At 44.1% G+C, this 27699-nt stretch overlaps 1 protein-coding gene across 1 annotated transcript in view; it reads right to left on the bottom strand.

Moving 5' to 3' along the window:
* The window catches only part of CCHa1-R (CCHamide-1 receptor), a 425261-nt gene extending 398751 nt beyond the window's left edge, over window positions 1-26510 (bottom strand). Inside the window, exon 1 of the mRNA XM_089572502.1 lies at window positions 26149-26510. The gene's annotated coding sequence lies outside the window, so the exon portion shown is untranslated. The remainder of the gene's footprint in view (window positions 1-26148) is intronic.
* Between the last annotated feature and the right edge of the window lie 1189 nt (window positions 26511-27699).

A 27699-nucleotide genomic window follows, 5' to 3' on the forward strand; every position in this document is an offset into this window, starting at 1 on the left:
CGTACCCCGGACCAGGACCAATTTTTCTTCAACTACGAAGTTTCTGTGGAAGTTGTTCAGCCTGCCTATGAAGTTGTATGGCTGCGCTTCGGTGGATGCTAGTGATGATTACTCCTTTATTCGATTACATAGATTAAACAAATATAAAGTCTGCCTACAAAAGCGAGTAAAAAGCTCCCATCAAAAACGCATTTTAACTTCGCTATCTACTGATTACAAAAAAAACGAAGTAAAACACCTACGCTTAATTCAGAAAACTTCTCCTCATAATTATTGCCTAGCACGCTAATTAACTGTGCCTGCGGGAGTAGTGTGATTTTTCTTCTGCATTCCTTCAACGTGTATGCTCTCATGGTAGTAATATTCAACAAGAACACACCAAACCACCACTTCTCGCGGACCGGCTATTTTGGTAATTATAGTGTGCTCCATGTCACAGCGGGATCCGAGAAATTTATTGCTGGAGGCGAAACCAAGCGAGCCTTGCGAGACAAACTTTCACAATTAGAGACTGCGACTGCCATCACAATGAAACATTAAGGCTAAACACGGTAATTAAAATTTTTCCTTATTTATGCTAAGATTATAAGAATGTTGGACGTAAATATGTGCCTTACTACGCACGATTCAGAATTGGATTTTGTTTTAATCTGGCTCTTACAGTTCCTGAGCAATTAAAATTACCACTCTCGTAAAGTTATACACGGAGTGTTAAACACCTACAAAGAAAGTGCACACGTTTTTTTTTTTTTTATGTCAGCATGTTCACCAACTCCTGCTCTATGCAATAAATCCATTAATTCTTCTGTTCAGGTGGACTGTACCCATGGAAAAAGAATGTATGCATAGAATACACAGTTCCTAGTTGAAAAACACAACAGAAAGGCATCTGTCGTGAAAATAAAGTTTTTGTAAAGTTGTGAAAAAATTTGTAGATGCCACAGGATTTTCTGTAGTAACAGCAGAATCTTGTGCATTTACTAAAGAAAACGACTACAGAACACAGAAAAGTGCTGTAGAGAAACCACAGTACTACAGAAAAGTACGAAAAATCTACAGAAAAATCTGGTCTTACTTCGAAACTTCAATGCTTTTTGTTGTATGTTTAACAGTTGTTTCGTTTTTTTTTACTGCGGCACACAATAAAATTTATAGGAGAAAAACGTTTGAAAGCGATTGCGCGCATACACAGCAAAATAGAGAGCTTTACTGCACTCCTCACATCCTCTGAATTCATTCGCAAAACAAGACTGAATGATTCTGCTATGATATGGATATGGGATAAACGTTGGCAACCGAAGAAAAAGTGAATGCTGAGAACAGTAACCTTAACTTTGGTTTTATTAGGGTTTAACGTCCCAAAGCGACTCAAGCTATGAGGGACGTCGTATTGAAGGGCACCGGAAATTTCCACCCCCTGGGGTTCTTTAACGTGCACTGACATCGCACACCAAACGGGCCTCTAGAATTTCGCCTTCATCGAAATTCGGCCGCCGCGGCTGGAATCGAACCCGCGTCTTTTGGATCAGTAGCCGAGCACCGTAACCACTTAACCACCGCGGCGGGGGAAAAGAACTGCAACCTTAAAATTTATTGCCTCGTTTGTCCTATTTAGAGCCTCATTTGCTTTTTATTTTAAAGAAATGGGACTTGCAAATAGGGAAAGCTCCGATGTCTCCTCTTCGCGGCGACACCAAGATAACGGTACTTCGTCGTTTGAAAGGAATCTGTGATACGCGGGGATCATCAGCAGCATAATTCGCTGGCAGTTATCATTGACCACAAACGAAAGAAAAAAGCCTCATTTTATAATCTTATGCTAAATATTCGACTGTAACTTTTCGTCGCAAGGCGTTGTGACTTCGAGAATTTGATCAAAAACAAAACAAAGTGGAGAAGTCAAAGTTGTTTTATCAAATTGGCTATTTGCCGCGGCCCTCATCAGTAAAATAAACAGAATAAAAGGATCTAGCTCCTGTGCTCATTTTTGCTATCTGGCATAAATTGACGCTGAAGACACGCCTCTCTTTCGCAGGGAACCAATTTTTTTCGTTGAGCAGCTGCTATCGTGCGTTGGGACACACCTGCGTAAGAGGTAAAATTTCTTTCACCGTAGTTATTAATGAACACATTAACAAGATCTGATAAAAGCTCTTCCCAGCGCCTGCTTCGTCTCTTCTCTATATTGATTTTTTCTTTCTTGCACAAAAGGAATAAGATATTCGAACCAGCTTTTGCCAGGAAGAATGGAGCTTTAACACAGTCTGTGTCCCCCTTCGAAATTTTTTGAAACAAAAGGCAACAAAAAAAGAAATTGGAAGGGACACTTAAGCTCGCCGTTAAGAGTATGACGCGATAGTGTGATGGCTGAATTTCCATATATGCAGAATTGGTCGTCCTCGACTTTACATTCATAGATCCCAGGCAGTCATCACACACTCACGGAGCAGTGGTGTAGCAGTTAAGCGGTTAACTATTTTTGCTATTATTTGTTAAGCAGCAATTACAGCTGGCGCCAAAAATCAAAAAACCTAACTCTAGCTGCGGTGAAACTCAAGATAGCCAAAATGGCACGCCATAATCAATCAGCCCAGACTTGGGGAGACAGTATATTGATGCAGAGTGCATTTGACCCGCAAGAAAATACGATTAAGTAGCGTCCTAAGGGTAATAAACTTCAGCCGAGCATAATATCATCTTTGTAGCAAGAACTAGTGCGGAAGGACTCCTGTAATACCCCTGTCACACTCGCAAATTTCAAGTCTAGAGTCGAATGGCATTCGATGCATCAAATGCCAAATGGTCTCTTTCGATGCTACGGAGCAATAAATGTGTCACTCGTAATTGACATCAATGACGATTAGCAAAACAAATCACTGGAAATTTGGGAAATCAGTGTGCATAAAAACTGTTTTTAATGTCAGGTTGAATTCAAAACATTTCTATGCGTTATTATAGGCTTCAAGTATTATTTCCGGTCATTGTGTAGAAATGCAGCTACCAAAAGCTAAGCCAGGTATAAAGTCAACCACAGATCAGACAAGTGCAAACAAACAATGCTGCTGACATGGCGAAACGAGGAGCCTGAAATCTACATCCGAATGGTGACTCGCTCAGTTGCAGCTTTAAGTATTTCTGAATTAAACGCACGTAGAACATCAACCAACCCGAAACACTCAGCCCAAAACGATCGACGGTCGTGGGCATGGCTGTGCTTCAAGTTCGCCAGCTGCCGTTGGCCGCTGTTGACAGCCTGAGACAGACAGCAGTGGCTGTCAACGAGAGGCTCTACTAGACTACTTTTACTATATTTAACATTTCTTTTTACGAAAACTCCGTAGACTAAAGCTTTCACCTTTTGCAGCACGAACTTAAGTTTTTCACTTTTCTTGTTTCTTCATAGTATGTGAAGCCCATAGAATACATTTGTTCAGAACTCTAACAACTTCCCCATACTCAACCGAAGGCGAACATCATTCGAACCTAATGACGTATTATGTTCCTTCGTGGCAAGGGATTAATAACTTGAGATGCTAATGCCGTTCGATTAGAATGAGATTAAATTTTCTAGTCTTACAGGGGTATACATAATCGAAATGTTGCGAACATCTGATAACACCTAGATTAAACAGCGACCACACAGGGATGTAATCTAGGTGCATGTGGCGCAGCGCCCCAATTCTTTTCCCTTCGATTGACTCTTTGCAGAATTTCACCTTGATTAGTTGCTCGAAGGTGAGTTAAGACGTTCCTGCGAACAGCTCCGTTTGCATATGTTTGTACTGCATTCTTCTCTTCTTGCCTCAATCGTCGCAGAAGTGAAAAATTAAAGAAAGCACCACAACACTACTAGGGCCACTAGCAAACAAGCGCAATGCGCAATGACATTTGGCTATTTTTACCGGCGAGCATAAATATGGACGCTCAAACTTCGTTCCGAATGAGCCCAGCACTAATGCGCGACCTTGACAACGGACGGCCACAAAACGAATGCAAGGAGATCGATACAGTTTGCTGCATTCAACTCGGACCGAGGCATGACAACGTACAGGCTAATGGTGCGCGAAATGTATGTAAATCTAACTCGAATAGAACCCATTGGACCCAGGAACATTTAAGTGCCCTTACTATCTGTCAGTGTTTGATAAATACTGTCTGATACCTCGGTGATAGGGGGGAAATTAATAATCGCAAAGTGCCGAACTGTACGAGATACGCAGTGTACCGAATGCTTTCAAAAGCAGTTTTTCTCTGAGAGTTTTTTTTTCCTTGCTCGAGATTGCTCTTTGCTTTATGCGCTCATACCGAGAGCGGTGACTAGTGCAGTGATCCATAAACGTACACTGCAATGGGGAAGTTTGTAAGAACGTGCACTCAATACTACTTATGTCCTCGCGCAACTGTGTTGCGTGTACGAGGATAACATGCGCGATTTGAGTACGCTCAATAAACTGACGCAAATGGAGAGTTTATTTTCAGCTCAACTATCTTTCTCAATTTTTAATTAATTAATGTTCTCTGAGACTCTGCCGGGCGTTACATGGCGGCTTTGTGAGGCCTCATTTCGGAGCACTATGTTTTTCATAAAAAACCTTAATAGAGACAGACAATATGCTTCAGTATGAGGTAATGAAGCTTTCGCTTAGCAGTCCAGAGACTGAAATTCTTGCGTACCACTCACGCGAGAGCACTCGAGCGCTTTCGATACTATATGAGCCGTCCGTTCTTTTTGAGTCTTGGTTTGTTCGACGCTGATGAGGCTTGAAATTAAGTGAAAGCGGAAAGCCTGCCTTTCCAGCCCCCAAAAAAGTTACAGGATTTCAGCGGAGTTAAACCCAGAAGATGCGTGAAGTATGTATTTAGCCTGGTTGCCTCATGGTTTTGCTTTGCTAGGTCGTCGGCATGTCTGGCGGCGATACTTGTTCAATTTTAGTTTGTTTGTTTGTTTGTTTTATGGGGTTTAACGTCCCAAAGCGACTCAGGCTATGAGGGACGCCGTAGTGGAGGGCTCCGGAAATTTCGACCACCTGGGGTTCTTTAACGTGCACTGACATCGCACAGTACACGGGCCTCTAGAATTTCTCCTCCAAAGAAATTCAACCGCCGCGGCCGGCATCGAACCCGCGTCTTTCGGGTCAGCAGCCGAGTACCATAACCACTGAGCCACCGCGGCGGCTCAATTTTAGTATTCGACACATGAGCGCAGCTTTCACCGCCTTTTGAAGATCAGTTAAAACCAGCTACAAGCGCAATAAAGGCCGTCCGCTGGCCCCCTAATTTCTGAAACCTTATTAGCCGTGCTGCTCTCTGGCGTTCGAAGCCGCCTAACGACGTTGCGTCATTATTTCTGAACAAAAATAAAATGCGACATACATTGGCTTTTCTTACTTTTTGCGACTCATTATTCGGTACGTTCTTCGCCTGTGGAAAGCTTTGGCAGGGGAGAATTTAAAAAAAAAATACGGAGCTAAACCAGAGGTTGTGAGAACGATTATTCTGTGAGGAGGGCCACGTCTATTAATGATATGCTTGTATCAAACGGTTTAATCTTACTTACTGGATAATATATAAGGCGCTATGCTATCTTTCTATAATATGATATAGGCTTCTCCGGGGCACGACTTCATGAGGGCTTTCCAAGCGAGAGATATTTATTATTCGCTTGCAAAAATATCTAATCCAGGCCATATGACGCGCGTATATAATTAGAGGCCTGAAAATAGTTGGAAAGGGAACATAATAGATGGCCAATACACGCAACGCACAAAGTGCGGCAAATACGTTTCCAAAAAATTCGGAAGAGTTGCTTAAGCGCGGACATGGAAAAGCTACTATAGTTGGATAGAACTTAAGTCTGCAGTGAAGCTCCGCCCACATTCAGCTTCCGCGCACAGAATTCCTCCACGACGAAAAAGTAGTCAGCTGCTTAAACGTTTCTTGTTTCCTAAACAAGAAGCTTATCAAAAGAAAAAAATTATGAGCACTAGAATTTTGATGCGTGGATTGTTTCGTATAGTCAAACATTAAAAAGCTGATTTCGTTCACGGTTGCGATTGGGCAGCGGAGTAATACAAGACGCCGCGGACAGGGACCCCATGTTACCAACTGCTGTTTTTTTTTAAGTTGTATCCTACCATAGGCTGTATTAAGAACCTTTCAACCAATAAAAGTCACGTGGCATTTTGCTTGTGCTCACTGGTACGGCAGCATTGTGCAAGCGCTTTCTTGACCCGCAGGAAAACGATGCTTGTATGAAAGACGGAGGCCACCGAGTAGAAACCCTCTCCAGGGGCGGACGGCAGCATGAGAAACCGATTAGGACATCCCTTTCAAGTGCTTTCACAATGAAGCGAAGAGTCTACGCAGCTGACAACGCAAGACTCGCCGCGATCACAAATCATGGCGAAGCCAAATTAGCGCACAGTCACTAGGGCAGTGAGTGCAATCTCTGTGACTCATTGCTGGTAACTGACCACCGCTTGGCCGCCCAAAGAAGCTGCACGATGGAATAACTCGGTGGCTATCTTCATTGTGATCAATACTCGGATCCGCTTGAGGTCACTAAATGATTTAGCTCAATCCATTGTTCATGGACCTTTTGCGGACTCGGCACTGATTTTTGTGAGATGCCAGATTTGAAGTCAAATGATCGCCGCTCCTAAAGCTACGGCACATTCACGCGCCTTTCCGGCTTTGGCCATCGAACCACGTCGCTCGCAGCTAGTTAAGCCGCTTTATATCGCCGCACACTTTAAGTAGGACGCACCATGATGGTCAAGGACACACTAAGGCGCAATGCCTAGCAGAAGTGTCCTTAAAATTCGAAACACCTTTAAGGCAGTTATTAATGGCTGAGTACAAACCTTCTTATGCATGCCATGCACTTAATTCTAAGAGTGAAATGCTATTATAAAAAGTTTCTTCACCAGCTTGCTCTAACACAATTGCGCTGTCCTCTGTTATCCGCCAGCATCCCCATTACTATAAAGCACAAAGAACAATAAACTTTAAAAGAACTATTTTTAAGGTTAATTAAAGTGTTTGCTGGAGCAGTCCAGTATGCGAGTTAAGAGTCCATCACTATAGTAAAAAAAGCAAAACTTTTGAAAGTTTATAAATCTCCTGCGTCTTATGTATAAAAATACTCTACCAATGAACCGGCATATATTGCTGTGTTTTCGGTATTCGCCATTTTACAGATACACTTTTGTTTGCTTGTGGTCGATAGGTTTCCTGGCAACACACAGTGAAAACATGACGGGGGAGCCTCTGTGTGCTTGCCGTCATTTCTAAAAGAGGACTTATCTAGATCTGGGACAAGTTTCTTGCAGAAACTTTGGCAAGCGCTCTGAGTCTTCACTCTTCTTTGCTCAGATTGTGTTATTTTTCTTTGCTTGGTATTCACCCTATGTGCATCACAAATATCCCACTTTGGAAGTCATTCCCCAGATCCCTCCGCCGCTTCTCGCTTACTAATCTAAACAAATAAATAAAATGATGCAGTGAAACAAGGTGGGCTGCCGAAGAGAAAGGTTATATGTGAACTTCTAATATGTGAAAGTTCATTTGCTCCTTTTTTTCCCAAGTTCCTTTTGGTCATCTTGTTTTCCATTGTCACTTGTTTTGTTATACCAGTAGTGCTGTTTGATGTGCTCCTTTTTTTCCAAGTTCTTCTTGGCCATTTTAGTTTTAGTTCCCATTGTCACTTGTTTTGTTTTGTTTACGCGCGAAGTTCAGAAATTGAACGCAAAAGTGTGCATGGTGTTTTCTTTTGACGCGTGCGCTTCTGTTTTGTGCGGTAGCTTTCACGTTAGGTGCTTTTTGGTTGCTTATGTGACCTGTATATTGTTCTGAGGTGTTTTCCTGCCAGTAACCTCGCTCACCTGTAATCTGTACGCTGATTGTGGAAGTTAATTTTGTTCTTCAGTTCCTTCCTGCTGTTTGGCTTCTGTGACACGGCCGGGTGCTGTGTATAAATGCAGGGAGTGGTGCAATAAACCTCAGTTGATAGTTGGCGCCTGTCCTGTTGCTTCACGTTCCTTGTTTGTCCTCGTCCCATTTGCGCCTTTCTGTTTCAAACATGGCTGCTTCTTCCTTCACCCCGAAACAAGGTCGCTCCAAAATTCAACGTAGTGCGAACCGCCATCAGCAACACTTAGGCGCGGAATTCGATGTGGTTTGAAACCGATTAGAGGAGTAGCATATGCTCGAGTTGGCAGAGCTTGAAGCTTTGTAGGGTAGTAGCGGCAGGCCGTTGAAAGCTTATCGATCTGAAGCGGCAGACTTAGCCAAAGAGCAACGCAGCCATTAAGTGTTCGGTCTAAACCTAAATTCTGGCGAAGCAGTAGTGGTTGGCAGCAAAGCAGAAGTGAGCTGAAACAGCGAGCGGACGCTACATCTACACAGCGAACGCGTCCGCGTGGACGAATAACAATAGCAATGCCTGTTTCAGGCAGCTAGGACGGGTCGATGCTTTCGCCAAAGCGTGTTCAGGTTTCGCAGCACATATCCTTCGCTTTGCTGATTGGTTGGTTGGTTTATGGGGTTTAACGTCCAAAAGCGACTCAAGCTATGAGAGACGCCGTAGTGGAGGGCTCCGGAAATTTCGACCACCTTTGCTCTTGCGATGCATAAGGTGGAATGATCGTCATCATCAGCCTGACTACGCCCACTCCAGAGCAAAGGCCTCTCCAACGTCTCTGCAATTAACCCTGTCCTTCGCCAACTACGTCCACCGTCTCCCCGCAAACTTCTTAATCGCATCCGCCCACCTAACTTTCTACTGCCCCCTCCTACGCTTGCCTTCTCTTGGAATCCACTCCGTTACCCTTAAGGACCAGCGGTTACCTTGCCTTCGCATTACATGCCGTGCCCAAGCACATTTCTTGCTCTTGATTTCGACTAGGATATGATTAACCCGCTTTTGTTCCCTCACCCACTCTGCCCGCTTCCGACCTTTTAACGTTGCATCTATCATTTTTCTTTCCATAGCTCAATGCGCTGTCGTTAACTTAAGCTGAACCCTTTTCGTTAGCCTTCACATTTCTGTCCCATATGTGAGTACCGGTAAGACACAGCTGTTGTATTTTTTGTAGGGATATTGGCATACTGCCATTTATGATCTGAGAGAGCCTGCCATATGCGCTCTACCCCATTCTTATTCTTCCCCTTATTTCCTTCTCATGACGCGGAGTAGCGGCCACTACCTGCCCTAAATAGACGTATTCCCTTACCACTCTCAGCATCTCGGTACCAAATGTGAACTGCTGCTCCCTTGCGAGACTGCAGCATTACTTTGGCTTCTTGCGTGTGAATTTTAAGACCTACCGTACTGCTCTGCCTGTCTAACTCATTGATCATTATTTGCCGCTCATCTTCGTTGTAGCTTAGGAGGGAAATGTCATCAGCGAATCGCAAATTAGATAGGTAGTCCCTATTAACTCTTAGCGCCAACTGTTCCCAATTCATGCCACGGAACACCTCCTATAAAAAGGCGATGACAGCATTGGCGATTTGGTGGAATTACTGGTGCACAAACGTATAAAAAAAAAGCTGCACTCTGCTATTAGCGTTCATTCCCACATCATTTCTGGATAAAGTAGACTTTTCCGTGTCCAGTGCTGTTGTTACGCCTATTATAGGCATATAGTCATATTATAGGTAAAGGACTACATTGGTTTGTTTGGTTTATGGGGTTTAACGTCCCAAAGCGACTAAGGCTTTGAGAGACGCCGTAGTGGAGGGATCCGGAAATTTCGACCACCTGGGGTTCTTTAACGTGCACTGACATCGCACAGTACACGGGCCTCTAGAATTTCTCCTCCAAAGAAATTCCAGCCGCCGCGGCCGGGTTCGAACCCGCGTCTTTCAGGTCAGCAGCCAAGCACCATAACCACTGAGCCACAGCGGCGGCAAAAAGGACTACATTCCAAGACAAGGCAAGCTTGCAGGGGGCGACAGAAGGTTAGGTCGGCGGATAAGATTAGCAAGCTTGCAGGGATAAGGTGGCTGCAGCTGCACAGGTACGGGTTGACTGGGGTAATTTCTGGAGGCTTTTGCACTGCAGTGGGCGTTGTCGGGCTGGCAGCGATGACCATGTCTGCAGCCTGTTCAGCGCCCATGAAGTAGCAACCATCGGAGTGCACCCGTGTTGTATCGCATCAAGCGACGGGCATGGAGGCTAAATGACTGCGGTGTTATTGTGATAAGCGATAATTCGGGGTGATGACCCGGGCAGTAGCGATTGTAATCAGGTAGCACCGCAGGTGCGAAACACCTTTGTTGTGGTATTTTGGTGCGCACTGAATAAATGAAGGCGGTCGAAATTTTGTTGCTACCCATCACTACACTGTGGCTCAAACAAAAGGTCATCCTTGTACTACTCCCCCCCCCGAAAAAAATCTAGAGAGATTGTGCAATGGAGCGGACGTTAGCCGGTAAGGATCAAAATGGCCACTTGAGACTAAGGGAAAGAGAACATGGGTTGCAAATGAGAAAGTGAAAAGTATTAACATTACTATTTCATACTTAGTTTTTCATCGATGCTTCTTAGTTACTCTTGCGAAAGTTAGCTTTACTGCAGGCTATATTGTTTGCACTATAGCCTGCAGGGTAAACAGGGTGATTCGCATTCTGAGAGCACGAGAGCATTCACGGTGATACAAAGCTGTTGAGCATATTATTTCCAAAGGCATATGTACTCTACTGCGACAACGATAGCCTTCATGGCCGAAGACGCGTATTTTGCCAGGGACTCTGCTCTGAGCGTTGTGGTGGTTGGGCTCATCTTTCGTTTACCTTAACAGCCAGTTAGGCTGCCCTGTTGTAAAATGCAATTCGTAGTATATATAGGTATATATATTTCTCTTGGGGCACGGATAAGAAGAGATCGTCAAGACCGACGTTTCACAAAATGCGCAATAATAGGCACTACGTAGCTTCCAGAAGTTACCTCGTACTTTGTAAAAAGATTCTACTTTGTACCGAGCAGTCGACGTTGCAATGCAGAGGTTGCGGTGAAGATTTATCTCCTAATCTTTTAGCTCTGCTATTGGAGGCATCTCAGCGTATTTCCTTGGCATATTCTGATTGCGCGTTCCTTGCAATATTCGCTAGAAGTATAGCAGCCCAGGCGGCAGTCTACTCGATCTTAAAATGCGAAATTTACTTTAGTGGTTGTTCTGTTTTTGTCCGCAAAGAATTGTTCTGTGGTTCTATGAAGAGCGCTATTGCAACAAGTCTGCGCTCGGCTCTTAGTCGGTTACCGCAGAGAGAGGACTGAACGAGACGGATCCCTATCTTGCAACACGTATAATCCAGACAACATTGTGTCTTGATTTTGCAGCCATTGTCTGCACCGAGACACACGTGCTTTGTGGAAAGTTTCAAAGCTCATTTCGTTATCCGTCTGCTCGCCTCGCTTTAAGTTAGTTAGTATTGTACTCTAACGAATGTTACCTCATTGTAGTGCGAGCCATGTCGAGTAACCCAGACATCTTTGTCTAAGCTGAGAACTGGCTTTCGCATTAAAAAGGCGAGATTCAGAAATGCGTCCGCGATTTAGCATGAGGGCTTGCTATTGCCTTACGCTACAACCACATATACAATACTCACGGCCGACGGGCGGAACGGACGCTCATCAGACGTGCAAGAGTTTACAGCAATACGCTCAGTAAATTTGGCTCTTGAATAGAAACGATTTTCTTGCTTCTACAGAGTCACACTGCTTTAAGTTGAACCTCACGCCTGTTTCGCAACAAAGCCCTCTATTGCAAGGAAACGTTACTTGAACAGAGCCGTCCTAAGTCATTAACATCACGCCAGGTTATTCCGGGCCCCGTGCAAAAGTACTCCTATACCAACCATAAATGACATTAAACTTTAAATGGTATTTTTATAGAACACTTCAACTGCGAAAGCCTAATTGTTACTAGATCCTCGTGCTTATAGCACACCGAGGCTAGGAATTACTACGAGAATATATGAATTTTTCCCTAGTGAAACTAATGAACCGCAAGCCCATTAACGAGTTAGCAGTTACAAGGAACATAGCGGAAGGCAGGATATCGCTTCAGAACACATATTCGGCTTTAACTGCGGTCGACTAGCTTAATGTTCAAGCTATGCACGATAATCTCACGGCTATCTTATGGAGCGTGCAGCAGAAGTAGGTGCTACGAAGGTTCGACAGGGTATCGGCAAGCTCACACAAGACACAAGATCTGACTAAGAAGCGCCAAAGCATCAAATTCCACAGACATAATAGCAGTAGCAGAGCTAATAAGTTAATCAATAAGCGCAAGGTAACTGGCAAACGGGAGTTTGATATGGATAGAATCGAGAGTGCTCTAAAGAACGGAGGCAGCCTAAAAACGGTCGAGGGGAAACTACGGATAGGCAAAAATCAGATATATGCGTTAAGAGACCAAGAGGGCAATGTAATCAGCAATATAGATAAGATAGTTAAAGCAGTCGAAAAGTTCCACACAAAGTAGCCAGTGTAATCAGAACGTACATAAAGTAAGCAGTATCACAGAGCAATGGGACATGCTGTCAGCAATAAAAGAGGAAGTAAAGCCGGCCTTAGGAGCAATGTAACGGGGGAAAGCAGCTGGCGAGGATCAGGCAACAGTAGATCTGCTGAAAGGCGGAGCGGAGATTGTGCTAGAAGAATTAGCCAACCTATTTGCGCAATGCCGTATTACCTTGAGCGTACCACAAGCTTCGAAGAATGCCAATATAATCTTAATCCATAAGAAAAAAGATGTCAAGGACTTAAAAATTCCAGAGAAATCAGCTTAGTTCCTGTCAATAAGACAAGCTGTCGAGCTAGTTGGTTATGCATCATAGCGGTCAACAGCGCCTAGAAACACAGACGGGGCGAGAAGCACGATGACATAGGTGTCCCGTCAGTGTGTATAAGCACAGTTGACAAATATGAAGCTTACTGTCCGTTGCCTATAAGGTATTTACTAAGCTATCGCTAATAGAATCAGGACAACCTTAAACTCCAATCGACCAAATGATCAGGCAGGTTTTCGTAAGAGGTACAATTTACTATATTCACACTATCAGTCAGGAGATAAAAAAATGTTCAGAATATAACCAAACCCTATATTGATTTACAATACCATCAATCGCCGAAGCGTTTCAGAGATGAGTGGGGCTGAAATGGTATTACATGGGAAGAAAATGAATACGTGGCGCCATCTCCTTATATATGGCCTTCATAAATTACGGAAAAGCATTTGACTAAGGTGCGCGGATGAGATTAAGAAGTTTGCGGGGATCGGGTGGCCGCGGCTGGAGCGGGCCAGTGGGCGTAGTCAGGCTGATGATGATGATGATACAGTAATGATCAAAATATTAACGAAGAACAACCAATAATACCATTTTTTAAGAGGGAAAAGGCTTAACGTTTGGTTTTTTTATCCCCCTTAGTGCCATGCCTACCTGCCCACGTGATTTACGAAACCGGTTATACCCACGACATTGACACCAGTATAAAATAATGATCAAATTAGTGACGAAGTGCCACCAATATTGCAATTTTTTTAACGAGTAAAGACAGAACGTTCATCTCTGTTATATCATTAATCGAATATTTAGCTGCGCACGTAAATGAGCCCTTGTGGACCCTATACTGTCTCTTTTGTACGCTTTGCCTACGTTACCAATATAGACTAAAAACGGCAGCCTGCTTCTGCGTTGCAAAAGACATCTCTTTCATATCACGCCTATTCTCGTCGTTTTCCTTATGCAAGCTGCATTTGTTGGGTGGTTTTTATTTAGTGCCATCATTATTTCAGGGGCTTTCAACTGAGTCCAGTAAAGCGCACAAGTGTTCCGTTCCCTATATTCCCCTTCGGCTATGATGGCATGCGTCGACAATCAGCGACGTACCTCCATTCAGCGGCAAATAAGGACTAAGAAACAGTGTAGGATGGATGCAAATACAGGTATTTAGTTACTTTCGTGTTGTTCAGAGCGATACAGACTGCTCAAGGGCGCTTAAAGACTGCTCTGTGAAAATTGCGAACGTTCACTGCAAACAAGGGAATCGCTGATTGCTTAATTCATTTACGTTTTAGGAATTCAGCTCGAAGTTAGAGCACTTTAAAAAAGAAAAGAAAAGAGAAAGGAGCTCTAAAGACAAGTATTGACGTTCAACACTACGGGCTACAAATTTTGGAAACTTCAAACACGACTCAGCGCACAAGAACGAAGCACAACAAGTGCAAGAAGGACGACAGGAGGGAGCTATGCGCCTCGTTTTCAAAATAAAAGTTGTTTGTTCCGCGCCCCGTCCTGTCGTCCTTGTTCGTGTGGTTAATTTTTGTGTGCTGAGTCCTGCATGCATGGAATCAAACCAACTAGCCCAACAACATGTATTATTCAAAAACGAACACTCAGAGAAAGTTCTTCAGGAAGATGAAAATTATAAACTTGCAAAAATTAGCGAAGGGAGCTTGAATGGATATGCAAGAAAATTGAGACTGCTGAGTGAGCTCGGTGTCCTCCGAACATTGTATTGGTATTACCTCGGGCGGTGTACCACCAAAGATGTGCACAAAAGGGCGGAAGTGATATTGTGCTTAGCATATTTGAAGAGAAAAGCGAGCTGTCGAGTTGTTTTAATTTATTCCCGGTCAGCTTGGAGAAAATCCTCCAGAGCAAGCGTAATATAAAAATAACAAAAAAATCCCAAGCAAAGCACGATCTCCGCACTCGCTACTCATTAGGAATGCACACTTGCCTCAAATCTTACGTTCAGTTTAAACTATGGGCACTGGCTACACTCCTCTCTGAAGAGACTGCATTGTTTTCTTATGGAAGCCGAAGACTTGATTGAAGATCATGAATAGTATATCTGAAGCTACATGATCAAACGACACCCACTAAGTGCTTAGAATGTTTTAAACCACGCTGCTCTACAAAAATCAAGAGTACGTTCTCGTGCTCTGTTTCTGAAGCGTTCCTAAGGCTCGCCGCAGGAATAAGCTATGTAGTTTGTATCTTCAAAAATGTACGTGCCCGCACGCATCCTTACGGCTTGATCGAGTCGTTAAGTCGCAAGAAATTGTTTGTATACGGCAGCGACGAAAATTACAGCGCGAAACAAAGTTAGGCTCTTTCAGTTTCGCCAGCTGCATAACAAGGCTACAGAAATCCTCGATACAGCCTATATCACTGAATTCTTTAGTCTACTATGAACAATGGGCGAGCTGTTTACGCTGTGGGCATGAACATTGGCCTTACTTCTTTCAAAACTGCTCGTGTTTCAAGCAGTCAGGAGGCCTGTCTCTACTAACTTGTGGCTTCAAACCCTCAGGTGCTTAACTGGAGCCCTACCGAGCAGCCTGCCGAGGAGCCCAAGAAGTGATGTGATAATAGATTCAGTGGCCGACAAATTTTCCGATGCAGACTGTGCTTTTATCGAAAGGAAACAATCTTATACGTCCCTGTGTCTATGTAAGAAAAAAAATCTAAATATGAACGCGAAAGGATTTTCTGGCTCATCGGGAACGAGACCTGGACTCGGCGTTGACCAGCAGCAGTGGTCGAAAAAATTCTAGATTACCTCATGGCGGTATCAAAGAAAAATGCATTATGGAAGTGCGGGCAATGGGCCTCAGGGCTGAGACTGCGAGGTGAACACGCTAGCCGTAAGCCACGAAAACGCGTTGCTTCTTGACGAAGAATTGTGAACATAGTATATGCCTTACGACTGTATGCTAATGAGTAAGTGTGTCATTAAAATGGAAGAAAAATTTAAAAACGAATAAAAATAAAAAGGAACTAACAATGAAAACAATACTTACTCACTGAAAGCATGTAAGTATTCTTAAGTTCTCTCCATAATTTCTCCTTGACACTGCCCTCATCCGTAAATTCTAGCGCTGCCAAAGAAGTAACGAGTATCGGAATGTTAAGACCTGCTACACAAATAACTGAATTTGTCATGAGGAATAGTCATTATATTATGACAAGCTGCAAGTGACGTCCGCGTCGATAAAGCTGCCGTCAGGCCGGGTCGTAACACGCTCAAACGCAACAGCTGCAGGGTCTTCACCTTCCTTCCATGTCCGTCTGCTCCATCTACCTATGGTGTAAGCCTGAGAATTGATGATGATGATGATGATGTCCTCGGGCTGAATGGCACATACCCTCGGTGGGGGATTGACCAGGGTGCATAGCGGATACGAACGCACTCATGTACAGGGAATGGAGTATATTTTTTAATCTAAAATTTGGGACGCAGGGCTAGAATTTGTACAAAACAAAAAATACGGAGAAATAAAAGTTCTGAATTCACATTCTCGCAGAGGAATCTACCAGATGAAATTATATAATCGTGAATAGAATCGAACACTGGTTTCAGGGCATATCCCTTGGCGCTTGCCCTGAAGGATAAGAGAATCGGAATAGATAGAGGAAGCCCAAGCCGAGCGAGGGGGATCTCCAAGTAAATTCTACGGAGAGCAGCGAGCCGCCGGCTATTTTATGTTTCTCGCTTCGTTTTCGTCATCTTCACACTTATATCCTTCATTTATTCTTCGTCTTGTAGTCATGTTCTCCTTTCCTGCTTTCCTCTCTCCTCTCCATTGCTTTTATTTATTCGTAATTTTATTCCATTTCTTCTTCTAAGTCAAGACAGGCATAAAACCGTACAGTCTTGCAGATTTTCCGTGTCTCGCAAAGTCGCGCATTTTCGTCGATCCATCATTGGTCAAGAACAAAAAAAAAAGTTCTGTTTTCTACTGATCGCGCCCAGCAAACTGGATTTTTCCTTCTGGATGACGAGTGCTATGCAGTCATGTCTCAGGCACTCATCCATTTTTTTTCTGTCCGACTGTTTACGGGAAGGAAACCTATAAATAACGTTGCAAAAGTTTTCATCTTGATGTGAGAAAATGAGTTTGTGGTTTACATGTCTCTATTACGATGCCATACTCTCCTGATAAGTGACGCTATACCTCGTTACCTTGAGGCGCGAAAACTACTTTCCGCGATTTGTGATACTTTACCTCTTGAACGTAGATAGCGGTAGTAATGGCATTGTTAAGAAGAACCAGGGTTGCGAAAGGTCTCTTTTTGTCATAGGCGCCCTTCTGTTAACCGGTTGTCTGATTAAAATTTGATTCCAGGAACGCGATTGCTTCAGCACTGTGATCGAAGATGAGCGAATTCAGTGGTGAGGCACGTGCCAACAAGCAGGAAATTTTTATGAATTGCAGTCAGATGTAGCATTCTGAGAGCACTTAAAATCTTTTCTGTTCCTCGTAATACTTCAGAAAGGAGAAGGCCATCTTTACAACTAATAAGAAATCTGTAGACCTCCTTGTACATTATAAAACAGGAACAGAAAGGCTGGGGTCAATCATGCAGCTTGCACGCGGAGGAGTTAGCACTGCATAAGCGCAGAGCAAAATATGGATCTAATTCGTGGACATGGCATCGAGAGTGGCGAACGTAAGAGTGTCGAGAGAGAAGTATGTTCACCAAATGTGTGCAGCCTCCGTTGCTGTTACGTGCACTGATTCCGAATCTAGAATTCACGGCCCTGAACAATCTTCCAAACTCAGCTTAGATCTCACGCTGTAAGCAAAGAAAGCGAAAAGCTTATAAGGCAAGCAGAACTGGGGGAAAAAAGCGTACTCGTGCAGCTTCAAGAAGTTGCGCCTGTCAGAAAATCTTTATTTGAAGATACCAAAGAGGTTCCTGTTCTGCAAGCTAAATTAAACAGACCCCTTCAGACCCAAATTAAAAGTCTTATGCCCTGAATCCAAGCCTTCCTATTCCGAAAGGCTTTTATTAAGAATGTGTGCCTGTGAAGAGGAAGATTTCTGCTTTCGTCAAGATTTTCGACGCTGCGCCAGAGGAAATAAAAAGCTGCGCGAATAAAAAAAAGCGCATACTGCACACTTTGCGCAGACAGATTCTATTTGTACGCGCTCGAAAACGTATTACTGTTTACGTTCCGCACAATAGCAAGATGTCAATATTTAGTTTGGGCGGTAAATAATTAAACACAAAAATATTGCAAGGGTTTGTACAGACCCAACGGGCATGCTGAGAATTCTGCGCATCTGTGTGCGCTAAAACATTCTCCTTATTCAGCTCCCACCGCATGTGCCGCCGATAGTAATTTTCTCTTTGTAGGGCCCGTTTTAAGAATGAATGTTCTTTCTTTCACTTCCACAGCACCCGCCAGAAGCTATTTTCAGGACAGTTGAGCGAAGGTCTGTTTTTTGTTTTTTTCTGTTTGTTCTTCTTTCTCTAGCGCCACTTGTGATCTTCAACGTACCCCAGATAGCCCAGCTTTATTTATGCGAATGTGTCACGGCCATGATTGTAAGAAAGTGACATTTTTCGGCACGATACTGAAAAAAAAAAAGACCTAGCATAACTGGTGAAGGGAGAGTTTCGTCTTTGAAGCAGTATTCCATAATCTGTGTCATGCAAACCCTGGAGATAATTTACTACTTGAATTCATTTTAGTAATCAATTTCTTATCTTCTTGTTACAACAACATCTTCATAAAACAATTTATACGCTTAGGATTACCGGTCACTTCTATAATAATAAAAAAAATTTACAATGCTTTTGGGAAGTCTTCGCACGAAAGCCTTCAAACTTGGAAAAAGTTAACTCAAGTTTTTAACGTTTTAAAGCTGAACATGAGCCTCGATGAACGCCGGGACACCGTCGTGGAGGGGCATGGATAAAATCTAACCATTTGGCCTTCTTTACAATTCACCTCCATACCAATGCTGCCCCACCATGACCGGAATTCCATCCTGCTACCTTATATTAGGGGCACGAACGCCAGTGCTGCCGAGCCTAGGGATTTTCTCCTAGATGTAGAGAATTTAAGTTTTGTTAAGGGAAAAGGAAATTTTTTGTATAATCTAGGGAAATTTCATTTGCTCGAAGAGTTCTTTTTTTTTTTTTTCTCTCGCACATTGGGAAGACAGTACAAGCGTTCCGTTGTTTTTTTTTTTTCTACAACTGACGGAGGCCCGCACAACACCGCCGCGCGCTCCAGTAAAGCCGGTTTCACACGCAAGTGAAAACGCTTTGTTGCTGCGACACAAAAGCTGTTTAGAGTCATCGCGGCGGCTCCAGCGGTCAAGCGACGATTTTCCAACAAGTTACAAATTTTAGCCGCGCTGTGCTGCTGTTCAATTTTCAGTCGCTTGCATGCATGTGAACCAGCATTTACATGGATGTAGGCGGATGTGTATGGTCCCTTACGTGGCCAGTGGCACCTGCTGCTGTAATCTCGCACACCGTCGCCATCCCTCAATACGCGCGCCCCTTCCTCGCGCTGTATTTGGAGCTCGCTGCACGACCTGAAATTCCTATTTAGTAAGCATACCTGCATGTTTATTTTGATAACTAGGAAAAAATGAGGGCTCCATTTTTTTTATAAAGGACCGCCGTGTTGCAAATCTTAGCTAGTATACAATTAGGGGAACATTTCCCAGTTCCGCCGCCGCGGTGGCTCAGTCATGGCGCTCGCCTGCTGACCCGAAAGACGAGGCTTCGATCCCCGCCTCGGCGGTCGAATTTCAATGGAGGCGAAATTCTAGAGGCCCGTGTACTGTGTGATTTGAGTGCACATTAAAGAACTCTAGGTGGTCGAAATTTCCGGAGCTCTTCAATATTTCATCCCGCATAGCCTGGGTCGCTTTGGACGTTAGACCCCCAAAACCATAGACCATAATTCCCAGTTCCACCACGACGAACAAAGTGAGTTGGGGTCATATAAGGCGTATAAAAGCTTTAACAATCACTGCTTCATTGTTTTAATTGACTCAAACTGTTACGTCAGCCCGTACAGCAATCGCAGGAAATTAGCAACCAGATTTTATATAGCAGTTTCCGTACACTCCTCAAGCGACCTCCAGGCATTCTGTACGGGGTATCTTTCGGCTGAAGTCGAAACCAACATATGAGGGCAAAAAATTAAGGTAATTCTATATGTCAATGCATGTATAGTAATATCTTGTGTACAGTGAAAATAAAAAAAAAACACATACACGATATAGGGCCTTTAATTCGTAATTTCCAAAGAGCGCTACGGTTTATCTTGTACCTTTATTTAGAATTTAATTTCGGATCCTCCATTTCACGTTTACAGCTAATCTGCTTACCAACGTCTGTTAATAGGGTAGCTGCATGATAAAACTTGCTACTGAACTACGCATAAATATATATTTTTTCACAGTTCAACACTAGTTTTTGTATCTAGGAAAATCTAGGGAATTTTTGGTTGCAAATGGGGGAGAAGCGGCTCTGGAAGTTGGCAGCACTGCCGAACGCCATAAAAAATGGCTTCAACAAGGCACCGCTGCATTTGAGCGAAAAGTGCCCCTTTCATTTCACCTAATTTACGAAGGCTGTCATCTTCCCGCATTGCTTTTTAAAATATTTTAGAGAAGTTTAATTGTACAGTAGTAGGCTATTGTAAGGGGGGGGGGGGGGGGGGGGGGGTTCGGAAAGGCCCTGAAATGCCTGACGAAGCGTCATTCCTTTTCCCCGCTTCAAAATCGGACACTTACTTAAAATTCCTGACAAACTACAAAGACATTCATTGCAACACAAAAAGCTCAGTTCAAGAAATTTCGGCATGTTACTTCAAAGAGAACATATTTGCTAAAAAGCGGGGCTCCACGACAAAGACAAGACATTAGTTCTAAAAGCCTCAATCCCTTTTTATTCAACACATGAGCGCTGTCACGTTAGTTTTTGTCGACGCTCGCCATACGGGCAAAATATTTTCCCACAATTATACGAAGTAACGCCGATCGGTTGTAGGGGGAAGTTGAGAAACGCTAGCTCCACTTTTAAGGGTGCCTTGTTGCTTTCGACCTTAAGCTTGCGGGACTTGTTAGTGGCGTCCGCAAGTGTTAATATCATGCCCGAGCCGGATATGCGCTTAACCAACGCGCCCAACTAGCTACTCACGGGCAACCTTCTGAGGCACCGGAGCAGAATCTGCGAACATTAGCCGCCATCTTCAAGACCCGTCTGGTCGGCTCTTAAGCGCGACCGAACAGCGTATTTGAATGAGCAGACGCCTGGGACCTGTAGCCTGTATTCTAGCGTCAGATAAAGGTATCCTCAAGTGAGAATGTTTTGCTGAATTTCCCACGCTTTCTAGATACTTTGCAATTACGCCTGGTTAGTACTGCGGATTAGAGCGATATTTCCGCTTTCACAACTGAAAGAAAACGTCACTTCCTTGTTCTTACTGTGTTTTTCTTAACAATACACACCGTCCCACAACGACGCGACTCGAAAAGCGGTCTGCTAGGTTTGTCGTTTCAATTTGTTAGATTTATTTCTTCCATAATGTTTTTGTGGTGCTTTTTTAAAAGCTGCATGCCTACTCGATTGTGTTTAGAGCCAGAAATCTGAGACACGAGGTCTTCACTGCGAAATGGCATTTACAGTAAATACACTTCGTCCCGAAAAATCGCGAGAAGAGAGTTAGACATCTAGTAGGAACCCGACGCGCTTTACATACCCGATCACAAGCAGCTTACTGTAGGGAGTTTTCTCAGTTGAAAATGTTTCCGCTTTATATGTGCTGAACTCTGTTTTAGTCATTTTTATAAAGCTAATAACTGACACTTCATTGGTCTTATATAGCTGCAAGAAATCTCGGTAGTTTGTTTTTGTTATCTTTATTTATTTGTCATAATACCCACTGCGCCGTTATCTGGCATCAAAAAACGAGGGGGGAGGGGGAGTAGAAAAAGAATACAAACATGGATAGTACGAAGGCAAGTGGTGACGACAAACTTATTATTGTGATATCGACAATATATTATTGTGATATCGACAACACATTATGAACATACATGAAAAGTGGCACAGCGAGGAAGAAGGTGCATCGTTAAAAAAATATAATATGGACACAACGTACGTTAGGACACTTGTTTCATTCAGAAGAAGTTTTCGCCAAAATAACATTTTCAAAATGTCCGTTCTGTGCCTTTATTCATTAACCAAAAACTAACCAAGAAACTCTCTTATTGATTAGGATATTAAAGCAAACTAAACTGAAGTGTTGGCCGGCGCGTTCAGCAGTGTAACAAAAAGTAAAAAAAAAGAACCGTACGAAACAGTCAATAATCAATCCAGAGGGTTAGCACGGGAACGCACTCCAACAACGAAGCAAAGCACAGCGCCATCGGTGCACAAGAAAATGTACGGAAAAATAAGTTCTATGAACCAAAGACAGCAAAGCCACCGTGACGCCAAGCAATTCCCATGTTTTCAGCGAGCATTAATCATAAAAATCGTCATTTTCCCTCTTCTCTTCTCCTTTATGTCTAGCATCCTATAGTCCGTCCCGTGCCACCGGAACCCATCTGTAACGGGGCCTTTAAACGCGCCATTTCTCGCTGAGCCCCGAAATGATGCGCGTGTGAATTCATTGCACGCTTGCCAAAAGGAGGAAATTAACATCCGACACACACCACCACGCAGCTCTCTCCCCCGTTTTTGGTTTTTTATTGTTTACGAATTTTCATTGTTGAAAGACGACAAAGAGCGTCCGCGGAGAACGTGGCCTCGAAATGGCCGCGAGAAGCTACAAGCGCTCGCTACTAAACCTTCAGTTCGCTTTTTTTGTGCGTGCGTTTTTAGGTTCAAGCAGCGCGTCCCTACGAAATCTGCTTCGTAATGTTTGCCGGCGGAATAGCCAGATTTTTGAACACCTCTCATGGCGAGGTCGCGGTATTCAAAGAGCTTTACTCAGATACATTCAATAAAATGTTTACAGCCTTCTATGGGACTTTTTTTATGTACGTAACTCGCGCAGTTCCTCTAATGTTGCATTGGAATCGGTGTCGCGACGAGTCTTCTCGTGACTGTTGTTACCTCGTATTATACTGCATAAAAGGCTCGTAAAAGTTGTCTCACGACACTCTGGGCACAAATGATTAAACTCACCAAAGCAGCAGTCTTGCTTCTAGTGCCTTTGGTGAACAAAGCGTAGAATTTCTACAAACAGTCTTGCGTCGTCATAATGTTGCGAGGAAAAAAATTCTTTGCGCTTCTCCCCATTTTCGACAAATAACACAGATGGTGTCGTTCTAACTCTGAATTAGAGAACGACTTGTGTTTAATTCTAGCTTGATTTGTTCGGCTGGCCTGTTCAAGGGAGGCCCAAAGGAGTTAATAATCAATTCAGGAAAATAATAAATGCGTCGTCGTGGAAATTCATCAGCCGCCACTGCCAAAGTTCAATAGATATCGGATGTTCATCTTGTCGACGAAAGCGAAGCCCTCTGTGTAATTTACTCCTGATGTAGACCTACCCTGAAATTCCTAGTAAAAGACTCAAAACTCACTCACACAATTTAAAAAAAAAAGTGCGATCCTCACATAAGCTTATGCGCTATTTCTCACTCAGCGCTCAACAGAACTTGTTTACCTGAAAACGATATTACAAAAAGGGATAGATTTTTTTTTTTTTTTGCTCCTGACGCCAACGCTAAATGCGAGTTTCTCAAAGTTCCGACTTGTTTCCGTGTTCTTAGGATCTGCATACCTGATCCTTGAATTTTACCAGAGTTTTTGGACTACTCAACAGTTCTGTAAACACATCCCAAAACCGCATCGTCTCTTTTTTAATCGCTCTGTTCAAACTGCTTCGAGCGCGAGATCGTATCTGAAATGAGTGCGCTTGTCGGTTGAAAAACAGATGTTCGCTCGAGACATATTCCCCCGGGAAAACAATTTCATCTATGCCCAAAATAGTTTTAGTAAAACTGCGGAAAACTGAGGTCTCTGGAGAACATTATTCAAGAATACGTTTGAAAGCATCTTTTAAGGAACAATTGTGCATTCTTTGGCGCTGGTAGTCCATTCCGTTGAATATCAGATGTTCCTTTAAGCTTAGATATATACAGAAGCTGACGTTTGCCTGGTTATTTTTGAGGTCAAAGAGTATAAATGTCAAACAAACTGATATATTTTCTTTTTGTTTTACATAAAAGCCTTCGTATTTTCTGCTTGTTTTTTGATGGCACTGTACTCTTCATATAAATAAGTACTTTCTGTGGCTTTTTGCGACGGGTGTAGAAATTCTACTCAACAGTTCACTAGTTCATACAGTTACCTTGTTTTTCTCAATAGCTTGAAAATAATCGTGTACAGTGGCTCCGTAGTTATTTTGGATGAGTGCCGGTACTACCATGATGTTTGTACAGTTATTACAGTTGCTTCAACCGACAGGAAAGGGCCGCCTGCTTTTTCCCTGCACTGCCACTGAATAGCAGAACGAGTACAATTTACGGCGTTATTTTTTTTTCTGTATCCATTGTTGTTTTCACACGTTTTGCATTTATGTGATGCAGACTGCCGTCGCTAAGCCGTATAACACTCCACTTAGCCTCAAAAGAGCCCGATAATTGTCCTGTCGGTCAATAATTGTATTGCATTTAATTGCGAGAGGTTCCGTTCCTATCAGTGGCCAGCCCATGTTATGAGACCCTTAGCATATTTGATGTATTTCAGGTCGTCAGCTGTCCAGTCACTACGGAGTCATGTCCAATTTTTAATCGACAATTTCCATTCAGGTGCCGCCAAATTAAATCTTTCACCTCACGTGAACTCCTGTTTTCGTAGCCCCAAACAAGACAGCATGCAGTGAATATATAGTGAAAGGACTGGCAAGCGCTTTCCTTTCACTGTCATTGTTTTAGCGTGTTCCATTATCTGTCTCAGATATCAAGCGCGACCTCCTTCCTTCACTGCGGCTGAAAAAGCACTCAAGCAATTAAATATTATCATTGAATTATTAAATAAAAAATGAGGAGGTTAGGTGGTGTCTTGCTAATTCCTCAAAGTTTTCGCTCAGAAGCAAGGTCAGTTCAATGACCCAATACTTCGGCCTCCTTCCAGTGTCTCAACAAGCGCGGCAGAACTGAGAGCGGGGCTTGTTTTGAGCCCACATAATCCGACATCTCGGCCGTATCAAAAAGATGCCGGCACAGTCTCCAGCCACCGGGGACTCATATTTCAAAGCGCCTCGACACTTTGTTCCGGCCTTGCAACGCTCAGGTCACGCGTACGCAGCAGGCGAAGGCCGTCGGAAACGTCTCTCGGAAACAGGGGAGTCCGCCGACCACAAACAAGCAATCATCGCGCTGCGAACGCCAGACGAAGAAAACCAGACACGTCTTAAAGTACGAAATAAATAAGAAACGAACGAAACGAAAAAGAAAGATCAAGCCGCGGAGAGTGAAAGTGAATCTGCGTCGATGTTATCTGCCGACGAACGTGAGTCTCGAGCGATCGGTAAGTAGGCCAGGAGTGAAATGTATACCTGCGCGTGCTGGGAAAGGGGCACTTTAAACAAGTAGGGGAAAAAATGAAAACAAAAAATAATGACTGCATTTTAAGCCCACGCTGTATCTAGGGCTCCTCAGGAGAGAAACATGGCAATGCCACTGTTTTGAAACACAGCAGGCAGTGGAAATGCCCAAAGACATCCACGTGCGACATGTCGAAGTTATTTGCGCAGTTGGCCCCTTTGCTGATGTGCACACATGTCGTCTCCTAAGTCGATGTCGTCAACTTTTTTTTTTCTCAGTATGAGCTGAGACCAAAAAGTCTCATTTCATAGAAATACTTCTGTCTGGGCTAGTCTGATCATATCAGAACTAAGTACGGCCAACTAGGAACAAGGGCACAACGCAGGAGGCGTACCGAAATACGAGGCCAGCGTCGTTTCCTTTTCGTGCAGTGCGCGCTGGACTCACTTCTCCATTTGGGAAACACAGCTGACCGCACCTCATTCTCATCCAAAGAGCGAGAGATATCTGCCCTCTATGTTTATTAAAAGTTTAAGACATCGAAAAGTGTCAAATTGTTAACACATCTGGCGCAGCTTTCAGAACAAATTCTTGATTCAGCTTAGCAGAAGTTTACGCGGCATTTTTTTTTTGCCATCTACCTTTCACTTCTCCAACTGTCCTGTGGTTCGCGATAAAAAAATGAGAAAATTGCAAGACATCTCTAAATTTTTCAGTACTTACTGTAAGTTGGTGGTTGTTATAACAAACTGCAGGATACAAAATCAACAAAACCTCTATAAATAAAGAGAGCTAATTATATATCTCTTACCTTATAGATGTTCCCAGCTAAGCAGCGACGAAGACAAATAAGCGGTTCCGGGAAGATGTTGGTCGGGCCGAACGGATCCGAAAGACGAAGAATGCACTCAGAAGATCCCAGCACAGTGTTCCGGACCGGTGCACGCGGTGAAACTGAGCGACTCTCGTAAACTTTCTTTTTCTTTTCTCTTCTCTTCTAACAAGCACTCAACGAACGTTTCCACGCTCTTCTCGGTGCCGGCTATGTAGCGCACACGATAGCAGAGGCGCGACCAGTTTCCAAACAACGACGACGACGACCAACGCAGCGGAAAGGGATCATCGGTGCGGGTCCGAGGCTCTTATCTCGGAGACGCGACGGGTAATCCGTAAATCACTTCAACTGCGCGCACCAAAGTTTGGGACAGGAGTAGCTATAGTTACGACGGTATGGGCGCACTCGCTACGGTGCCAACACAGTAGTGTCGAGTAAACGAGCACGCACGCACAAGCAGCGACCAGAGGAAATAACGGGGCAGCGAGGGAAGAGCGGGCCGCCGGAGTTCGGGGGCACCTACTAAAGGGCGACCGCTACCGGGTGCCGCGGGGTCCGGGTCCGAGATCTGGCGGAGCCGAAGCGAGCGACCGGCCGGTTCAGCGCGCAAGCGACGAGTGCGCGGCCAGTCGGAGGCGCACCAGGGAGAGCGCGCTGACTGAAACGCGCGCGCGCGCGTCGGTGGAGGGGGCGGCTGCCCCCTCTCCCGCCATTTCTCCGCCTCGCTCCCGCGCTTCTGCTCCCCCTGCGGGGCTCGACAGACAAAGCGTCGGGAAGTGGGGAACCTCGCGGCTGCCGCCTCGGGAAACGGGATGTGTGGGAGGAGATCAACCTCCCTCTTTCTCTCTCGTTCTCCCGAACATTCTTCGCCTTCTCTGGTCTCCTTGAACAGTGCCAGGTCTCCTTCTATCGCAATAAGCCACACGTGGCCGTGGCGCCAAAGACAACTTCCGCGGCAAGGTAAACAAGATTAACGCGACTGCCTGTCCCGACGTTCCTTTTGCTCCTTCCTGCCGACCTTCACAGGCAGTGGTGAAAAAAACGATGTAAGAATTGCACGCCGCTTGGAACGACGGCGTTCAAAAATGAAAACTGACAGGACTTGCTCAAAGACAACAGACTGCGAACGAGCGCATTGCGTACGAAAAGGTGGCCCGAGACCATGTTGAAGGCGATTGATGAGGTAAAGTCCGGATAAAGCGGACGTGCAGTAGGTTCATAAAAACAGGTGCTCTTAGTTCTCGGAACGCATCTTACTCCAGGGAACACAAAATGAAATATTTTTGTCTTGCGTAAAGTGTGTTAAAATGACTGCAAAGCTTCACGATGTGTATTCGAGAGCGCTGTAAAATACGAATGACAGCACGACGACGGAGAAATCACAGATCGAAATTGGCATTCGTTGCTCTATGCAAACACGTCAAAAAGTTGCTTTCATCAAGCGTTAAAACGACCTGATCGACCGATCAATCGATGGATCGATCAATAAAGTTATTTACTGCAAAAAATGTCATATACGGGGCGACA

This window comes from Amblyomma mixtum, chromosome 2, assembly GCF_055824585.1.
Source record: "Amblyomma mixtum isolate Tamu chromosome 2, ASM5582458v1, whole genome shotgun sequence".
NCBI classification, from domain to species: domain Eukaryota; kingdom Metazoa; phylum Arthropoda; class Arachnida; order Ixodida; family Ixodidae; genus Amblyomma; species Amblyomma mixtum.